Source organism: Lemur catta, chromosome 16, assembly GCF_020740605.2.
Source record: "Lemur catta isolate mLemCat1 chromosome 16, mLemCat1.pri, whole genome shotgun sequence".
Lineage (NCBI taxonomy): Eukaryota > Metazoa > Chordata > Mammalia > Primates > Lemuridae > Lemur > Lemur catta.
In genome coordinates, this window is record NC_059143.1 from 2,796,292 (window position 1) to 2,806,661 (window position 10,370).

Sequence of the window (10,370 nt, forward strand, 5' to 3'; positions counted from 1 at the left end):
TGCTGTTTACTTTTATTGACTGTGAGTGAATATTTTACAGATATTTGTACATACATTACTATGCCTATACAGTCAATTACAATCTGTCCTCATCTGATCAAGTTTTCACTGAAATTTTAGGTAAAATAAGCGTATTGATTTCAGATTTAAAGTTAGAATAAGGATTGTCTTTTATATTAATTATATGAATAGTCCAGTTTCAATTCTTCTTGTATTAATTCACTATTTGTAATTATGAAATAAAAAATAATCATTTTATTATTTATTTCCTTGCCTAAGTTGCAATTAAACTTATTTGGTTTATATATTTTTGTGTATTTCAATTTGGGAAGTAATGCACATATTCTGTAACTTTGGTGGTTAAATATGCCTAATTTTCAAGGTGACTGCATTCTGCTATAATATTAATATATGGTAGTAGCAGGTTAACTGAATATCTATTTTTTAAAATAAATGAGTTTATTTTAAGAACACTTCTAGGTTCACAGCAAAACTGAGGACTGTACAGAGATTACCCATATACCCCATGTCTCTCATACATGAACAGCCTCCCCCATTATCAACATCCCTCCCAGAGTTGCACATTTGTTACAATTGATGAACCTCCATTGACACATCATTGTCATCCAAAGTCTATAGATTACCTTAGGGTTCACTCTTGGTGCTGTGCGTTCCATAGGATTAGATGACTGTATAATGACATGTATCTCCATTGTAGTATCATATGCAGAATAGTTTCACTGCTCTAAAAATCCTCTATACTGTGTCTTTTCATCCTGCCTCTTTCCCTGCCCATGAATCTCTGGCAACCGCCAATCATTTTGTTTTCTCCATAATTTTGCTCTTCCCAGAATAGTCACACATTTTGAATAATACAATAGATATCTTTTCAAACACTTAAAAAATTAAAATTCTAAGGTAATTAAAGGTATTCATTTAAGATAATTCTTTGTTCCTGATCCCCCCCCTTTTTTTTTTTGTTCATCAGTGTGGGTTCTGATGACATATGCTTTACATACTGAAGAAAAGCTTGCTTTCTGTAGATATTTGCCACATAATGGGGAGGGTTGAGAAGAATGACATCATGCAGTACTACACAGCACTAACTGGACCATCTTTCCGTATGAGTTGGGTCCAGATAGACTCTCGCAATGGAAGAGGGCAATCTCACAAGGTTGTATTTTATAAAACTTGGATGACAAATATTTCATACTTACCATGCAATTGGAAATGAGACCCAAGAGTGAATACTATAGGTGAATAAATATGTTCCATCCTCATTCTCTTCCTTTGAGGGATGAGTTTGACAAAGGTCTATGTAATTATAACAAGGCTCACAAACTAGATTACCAATCATGAGGAATGCCAAGAGAGTGACACTGTTTTGCTTTACGTGAAGTGAAAAAGCATTTCTTTTCCTCCCACTATGGAGTTGGACAACTGTTGGCCCATTTTTGGAGCTTGAGCAAGTTAATAGTTTTAGCTACAGACATATTTTTTCATGTCAGACAGCACTCCTTGGCAACTTACCATCACCTCCCCAGTATTCTGAAGCTTTCCTCTGAGTATGACATACAGTTCAGAGTGGATAAGCTATTGCCTGAGGGAGTGATCAATCCAGTGGTTCTTTCCATTAGAGATAAAAATGGCAGGTGAATGTGAGACTTGCTTGCAACATAATAGGGCAGAGAAATAGCTAGAAGTAAGTAAACTTACAAGCATCTGCCTCAGAAGATTAGTGAGAGTAAGTACATTGATCTCTCTTGAGCTCTTTTCCACTGCAGCCAACAAGTCTTTCAAGGACCCTTGTCCCTGGTCTGTTTACTGTTTTGCCTTGCTTCAAAGTATAATGCCCCCATCCCTAGTTTTCCTTCAGTGGGATGTTTTATCCTAAACTGAACAGGAGAGGCTGTGTTGTGCCATAGCAAAATATGTACTATAGTCCACCCTTATCTGTGGATATGTTCTAAGACTCCCAATGAATGCTTGGAACTCTGAACAGCACCAAACCCTATATATATAATGATTTCTCCTGTATATATACATATATATGATATATATACACATACAATATACATGTATCATAACGTTTAATTTCTAAATGAGGCACAGTAAAAGATTGACAATAATAACAATAAAATAGAACAATTATTTCTCTACACAGTCATAAAAGTTATGGAAATGTGGCCTCTCAAATGATCTCCTTGTACATAATCACCCTTTATCTTCTAATGATGATGTGAGATGGTACAGTGTCTACATAATGAGGTGAATTACATCGAATAGCATAGCAGTTTTAGGCTACAATTGACCTTCTGACTATATATGAGAAAGACAAATACCTGCTTTGGATGATCCCGATCAGGGAGCCACAATGATGTTGATAGCTGGATATCAGGAGCAGAGCATTCTAATGACTATTGGGTTGATAGCACGTCCAGTTTAGATATGCTGGACAAGCCAATGAGTCAGGTCCTAGACAGGGTGGAGTGGGGTGGTTGAAGATTTCATCATGCTACTTAGAATGGCATGATGAATGGCAGCTGCATTGCACATTTCTAAAATTTTCCACTTAACAATTTGGAACCATGATTGACTATGGGTAACTGATACCACAGAAATCAGAACAGGGAATGTGATATGGTGAAATATATATGTGGTCTTTTATATGGTTTCCTGGCATACAACTCCTAAAATATTTAGACTCTCCAAAGTGCTGTCTTTTTGTGTGTGAAGGATTGACTGATGGCTGGCATCTACCAGGTAGCTGCAGGATGGAGACTGGTCATCACAAAGACCAAGGCATGATTAGAGGATTGGGACTTGCACCCCACCTCCAACCTCCAGGGAGGAGAGTGGGGCTGAAGATAACTTGATCTTCAATGGCCCATGATTTAATTTGTCATATCTCTGTAATGAAGCTTTCATAAATACCCAAGGACTGAGTTTAGAGAGCTTCCAGATAGCTGAATATGTGGAAGTTCTTCTAGGGTGACAGCCCTGGGAGATCACGGAATCACCCTACCCCTTCCCCCATACCTTGTCCTATGCATCTCTTCACCCACAATTTTTGGAACATGTTTTCCTGAGTTCCGTTGAGCCATTCTAGGAAATTAGGGGAATGCAAAGAGGAGATTGCAGATAGCTTGGCTTGAATGTAATCAGTCAGAAGTTCTGGGGGTCCATATTTGTGACCAATATGTGAAAAAGCCAGCCTTGGGGACTGAGCCTCAACCCATGGGATCTGAAGCTATCTCCACAGAGATAGTGTTGGAATTGAATCAGAGGAATCTCAGCCGGTGACTCCTGCAGAATGAATTGCTTGATTATTTGTGGGGAACCCCCTGCACCACCACCACATTTGGTCACAGAAGTCTTTTGTGTTGATAATTGCTGTTGTGGTGTGAGAACATATAGCAACAAGGGTGACTGCTCTACACTCTGTTCTTATAGCTCCCAGTGTGTTAGTCCAGAAATCATGCTGTTTAAGTTTGACACTGTCTTCTTGTAATATTGATTCTATTAGTGAGACCATTTTCTGCCACTCTGGTAGGTTTCAGTTGGGATTATGATTATTGTACACAGCAGTTCACTTGTAGGTATCAAAATTTTGATAAATTCCAGTCTTCCTTACATTTGATAAAAATGAAAGGAGGGGAGGCAAGAGTTACTAATGCATTAATTGCCTACTAGTAGTACACATAATATTAATACTGGTATAGTTCCCAGGTATGACCCCAAAACAATACCTTGTAACAAAGCATCAGTCTTTTTCTTACTTTGGTACAAAGTCTAAAACATGTACAGAAGTGTGCATTATTTATTTATTTTTTGCGAAGGTGGAGTCTTGCTGTGTTGCTCAGGCTGGTCTTATTCCTGGGCTCCTCAAAGGATTCTCTTGCTCCAGCCTCCCGAGTAGCTGAGATTATAGGCACATAACACCATGCTCTACTATGTTTTTAATGTTCTTTATTTGTCTACTGTTGATTTAAAAATACTTTATTTGTTTTCTTTAATAGTGGATGGAATTTCTGAAGACCGTACAATCAGGTAGGATTTTGCAGATTTTTAAAAACTGTATGTTAACTAAGGGAATGCAGAGAAAATAACTTAATATTTGAGTGTTCTATTCTGGGCTACACACCACATTATGTGCTTAACATTTTATATCATCTATAGTCATCATAACTGCTTCACAAAGAATCCATGCTATTACTTTTTACTAATTAAGCAACTGTGGTTCCAAGAAGTTAATTAATTGCCCCATGATCCCATAGTTTGATTATCAGCCTGCCTGGCTCCCAAATCTGTTTTCTTGCCCCTTAGCATAGATCAGTAGAAACCTGTGCAGTATTGGGATCAAGGTACAGGTACAAATAAGATCAATTCAGAAAGTCAGATTTAGTTATATGTTAATTCTCTTCAAGAGTTTTTCTTAGAAGTCTGGTTATTCCAAGAGCTTGTCCTGACATATTTGACAATTACAGTGGTCCTTGTTTTTAACATCGAATGTTTTAGGGCAGATCTCACTTCACTGTGGCCATAGGACCATAGGTTTTACATAAGCAAGACCAGGCAAGTCCTAGAGAGGAATAATTTTACTGTTAGTGAAGGATATCTACATGTAGGGCATGTTATGTTAATTATACTTAGTGTCTATTTAGAAGTTGTTTCTAATTGATTTTTCTAATTGACTTCCCCCTTTGGTTTTCCCATTAGGCTGGTATCCCTGCCTAATCCAATGAACCTTTATTATTTTTTTTCTAGAGTCTTTTTTGTTCTTCCGTGATTTTCTATAATTTTGTCTTAATTTTTTTTTTTGCTTTCTACTTTGCATTTCTTGTTTTTTTATTGGTTTTTTTTTTCATTTCTGCCAGTTAAATATTCCCCATTTTTCCACACAGAGAATCCAAAGCACAGAGAAATTCAGGATTTTAAGGAATCTTAGAGATTAATAAAAATATCCTCTGGTACTTCTATCTGTGTTTAACATCCTGGTCAAGTAGTTGTTCAGATAGCACACCTGAAACTCTTTACTTTGGTAAATAACAAAAGATTGAAACCCAAACATATTTAAGTGATTTATTTGGATATAGTAAATGGTAGAAATGAGATTTGAACTCATCTTTCTTCATTCAAAGCCCAGTACTCTTCCTTCTTTATCATCCTGTGGGTGGGTGTTTTAATAATAGAAAGGGATGGAGGAGTGGGTCTAGTGAACCCAGTGGAAGAGAATAAGAAAGGAATTAGCTGCTGGACCCAGTGGCAGTGGATAAGGGTGGAATTAGCAGTGGAAGGCCAAGTTTGAAGAAAAACAATGCTGGGTTGGAGAGAAATACAGGTTTAAGAAAAGAGATCAGAATATTGGGGCTTCTGACAAGTTTGATAAAGACAAATCATATGAATGAATGAATAAGGATGTTGGGATTTATCTAGCAAGGCACATTAAAATAGAGGCTTCAAGGGAGTTCTGAACAGGTTGCTGCTTTTTTGTTTGTTTAATTGAAGGAACTGGCAAACTTGAAGTTTCTGTCAAAAGATGTTAAAAGAATATGAGCCACTGGGACGAGTCTCTATAGCAGATAGGAATGTGGTATCGTTTACTTCCACTCCAACCTACACAGGGGTGGCTTACAGCCCCTTGAGTACTAGGAGGGTAGAGGTTGCTGAATTACATAGATCTGTGGCCCATGGCATGTGTCCCCTCACCTCTGCCTTGTTCCCCCTTTCACTGATGTCCTTCCCATGTACATGTAGAGTACAGCAGGGGTAAGATTTGCTGGGAAATCAGTCATGGAGCTGGGGTAGCTGGTAACATGCCTATCCTGGGAGAGGATGACTGAGACTCCATTTAGTCTGCTTATCAGGAGGGGGGAAATAGAGGGTTCCTGCTCTTGGTCATTTGAGCCTATTTCTTCAGGAACCTGTGCTTTATTAGACTGAAGATCGAAAGGGTGGAGACTGCCATGGAGCCCTGCAGAAGAGGGATCTGGAATCGGGAGCCCATAGGAAGGAAGATACTTAGATAGTACTTTGGGAAATAGACGTATGACTACCAGGATTCTTTTTTTCCAGTAGTCTCTCTTCTTGAGTATCTGAGTGCCTATTAAGGTTTCTTAAGGGTTTGCTAGTTTATATAGAACTGCATAAGGCTGGACCTATATAGGCAAAATAATTGGAAATTACAATTTTTTATTTTGTACTCTTTCTTGAAAGAATATCCCCAATAACAACATATAAATTTTTCTTTGACTTTTGTACATTTATCTTTCAAACATTTTAAATGTTTCAGGGGAATCCCTGTATGGTTTATAGAGTAAAGGGAAGTAATAGGGCCTTCTTAGGTGCTTTCCTTCCTGTAGAAGCAAGACTGCCAATTTTCTGAGTGATACAGATTAGTCTTTGAAACAGAGATATGTAATGGAGAAGGGACAGCATATTTTTCTACCTTGTTTTCTACCTCTGTCTTCCAGTTCAGGTAAGAGAAGTTATGCCAGTCATTGGGTGAATAGACAATTTGTGAAGACATATTATACTCAGGCTTTGCCAATATATTGGCTGTCAATATTTGTTATGAAACTAACAGTAAGTCTTCATTGACTATTTCATAGATTGTGAGAGGTGAAGACAGAAGTAAAATAACTGGAATATTTCTTAAAACAGAGACTAAATTTTATTAATAATTATATCAAGAAACATCATTTAGTATATACATAACTGACCTTTCACCTTGTTTTATTGTTTCTGGGTGGGTGCATTGGGATATAACCCTGCAGATGTTTTTATTTTAAGGAGATGAACTCACTTTTTTTGTTGTACATTTTTGCTCTAAAGGATTTCCAGCAACATGGGTATTGATGATTTACGACCTACATCATATGGTGAAGACTTCAGTGTCAATACCAAGGTAAAGTGGTTTCATGTGAAATTAATTTTATTACTCTGAATCTAATTTTGTATAGTATTTTCTCTTAAAATTTAGCAGTGGCTTCCCTATCATCATTTTATGTTTCTAATAGAAAATTGGTCACAGAAAACCATTCTATACAAGTTTGATGAACCACCTGTGTTACCTCTGACTTGTTGTCTTCACCTCTTCCCAATGGAGTGTAGGGAGTTTGGTCCCCCAGCTTAAGCTCCAAGCTGGTGGACTGTACTTGTGCGTACGAATCCACTGCTCCCTAATGGCTTGAGATGGAAGGCACTGTGTTTAGCTATGGTGTTGTTTCTGCTGTCATTGATTTTAGTTTGTGTGGAGGAGCCAGTTACTGAGCTAATCTATTGTGCCCATGGTAGGCTCTGGTCCCCCAGGTAGGGTATACAAATGCCTTAAGCTTTGGGAGGGGTCATGTAGCTCCCAGGGTTGCTTGGACCCTGCTCCCCCCTGAGGTGGGGGCAGGAACAAAAGATGGATCACCTGGGCTTTGATTTCACCTGAAACTTTCTTTTCTTTTTGAGATGATCTGGCTTCTGATGTCTCTAGTCAGCCATCTAACCTATATCCACTCCATGTTTTTCCTAGTTATTTCAATAATAATTTTATAACTTCTATATTACTATGAGCTACTAGAAGTTAGGAAACGTATTTGTGTGTGTACTGGAGTATGTAGAATGCAATCTTGCATGTAAGAAGCATTTTAATATTTTTTGGATGTGAATAAATGAATAGATAAATGAATTTTAGTGAAATAAAATGTTAGAATATTAATATTACAAAGGAATCTTAGAAGAAATATAATATTCATAATATAATTAATAATTGAATCTACTAAATTTCTAAAATATATTTTAAATTTATGTTCCCTTTTAATAATTAGAATGTATAACTTCAGGACAGTTATTATGAGAAAATATGTCATAAAAAGGAATAAATTAGAAACATATAAATAGGAAAGGGACTTATTTTCTAGTATTCTCCAACTAGAAGTTTAGATTAGGATTTTAGATTAAAATTCCTTAAGTTTTTGTTATCTTCAACACAAGTTCTGTTAAAAATATCTTTTAAAACTATACATTAATCTTTAAAATTCAGATTACTAGTTTTTTCTCCAAGTACAAAATTGATGGAATATTTCTGTTTCTGATTTTTTATCTCTGTAGTAATAATGTCATAGCTTCCAGGTAGTGGAAGATGACCATGTTTCAATAATTTAATGTATTATTTTATGGTGATAAAATTAAATTCTTTTTTTTCCTCTCCAAGCCAAAGGTTTTATTAAATATTTGGGGTCACTTAAGGGCATCTCAAAGGAATACTTACTTCTTTCCATGCAAATACATCACACATCAAGTTGACATGCAAGGTTTGCTCCTAACTGCAACCTTACCAAGATAGTTAAAGCGGAAAAGTTAAAGTTTTATTTTTCTACTGCATTCTACCTGTCTGTGTGGTTTCTTAAAGAAATGGGGAGAGGCCGGGCGAGGTGGCTCATGCCTGTAATCCTAGCACTCTGGGAAGCTGAGGCGGGTGGATTGCTCGAGGTCAGGAGTTCGAGACCAGCCTGAGCGAGACCCCGTCTCTACTAAAAATAGAAAGAAATTATCTGGCCAACTGAAATATATATATAGAAAAAATTAGCTGGGCATGGTGGCGCATGCCTGTAGTCCCAGCTACATGGGAGGCTGAGGCAGAAAGATCGCTTAAGCCCAGGAGTTTGAGGTTGCTGTGAGCTAGGCTGACGCCACGGCACTCTAGTCCGGGCAACAGAGTGAGACTCTGTCTCAAAAGAAAAAAAAAAAAAAAACAAAGAAATGAGGAGAGATCTTCTAAAGCAAAAGCTACCTGCTCCCCAAATCATGGGTCCTGATTTTGAAAGGTTTGCAGAACGGAGATCTCAAATGCACATGAATGCTGCTCCTGACTGTGCCCGGTGCATCCGAGCCTTTAGTATTTTCTCCACTGCTTGGGGTGGGGGGGGAGGGGAGGAACTGTCATTTTAGGATGAGCTTCTTCTAGAACCAACATGTAGCCACATCAAGGTGGTAGAAAGCTCCCAAACTGCATTGGAGACAGAACATACCAGACTATTTTGATTTCCCCACTGGCTAGGTTTTGGCGACAGCTGCGCTGGTGTGAGGAGGGAGTCCAGCTCCCGGGTACCCAGGCAGTGGCTCTGGGCATCACCGCCTGGCCACCGCTATCCTCTCCTGCCCGCTTCGGGGTCAGGGCGCTGGGGCAGCCTGCGTTTCCAATAAGCGAGCAGAGGGGCTCCACTTTGGCCAAGGAAAGGCCATTGGGGAGGGGAAACCTTGGAGGAGAGGCCTCGGGAAAGCAGGGGCGGGCCGTGGGGCACAGGGAAGGGCTGCTGCCAAGGTACACAGCGCGGGCTGAGAGGACCTCAAGGCTGGGGCCCCGCAGGTGTCCCGGGAACACACAACTATGCGACCGCGGGCAGCTGGGAGCAGGAAAAGGGGTCCACCAACACCCTACCAGGGCAAAACCCCGCAGGAACCAGGGACTGAGGATGCTGCCCCAAGGCGGGGCGGGGCGGGGAGGGGGCTAGATGCCTGGAGGCGCGTCCCCACCCTCCTGGAGAGGCTGAGCGCATCCCGTCTGTTGCCCCGTGCGCCCGGAAAGGGTCCGCAGGGAAGCTTGGGGTTTGGGGGAGAAGGCAGGCGGGCTCCCGCGCTGGGCAAAAGGCAAACTTGGGCAGAGGACTCCTGGGTTCCCAGGGTCCCCCCAGATCTGTCCCAGTCCAGGAGACGCAAGATGCCATGGACTAGAGGAGGAGGCAGACGCCCGCTGGGAGCCAACTTTGTGCACGGCGGCCGGGGTCGGGGATGGGGTCAGGGGAGGCGTTACGTGGGCACCGGAGCGCGGTCAGCGCCAGCAGGAGCCCGAGCGGCGGCGCCCGGCCCGGGGGCGGCACGGTCCTCGGCGCGCGGTGGGCGCGGCGCGGGGCTGGTCCTCTCGCGCTCCCAGCCCGGCCCGCGGCTCCCGGCGCGCCGCTCCTCCCCAGACGCCGGCGCCGGCTCTGGCGGGGCTTCCTCGGCTGCGCCTCTGCGCGCTCTCCTGGGCTCGGCCGTGCGCGGGTGGGGAGCCGGGGCCGCCGGAGCCCCGCGCCCCGCGCCCTCGCCCGCCGCCCCGCGCTTGGCCCGAGTTGCGCGGCCCCCGCCACCGCCACCGCCGCCGCTGCGGCTCCTGCGCCCCAGAGCCGGTCCCATCCCAGTCGCGCCGCCGCCGCCTCAGCCAGCCCCGCTGCCGGCCGCCTCTCCAGCCAGCCAGAGAGTGAAAATTAAATTCTTTACTACAGAAATATATACAAAAATGAATTGTAAATACTAAGAAGTTTTATTATGGATATACTCTGAATTAAAATCTGTTATCTATTTGTATCTATCTATATATGTATATGTATTTCTCCATGTAC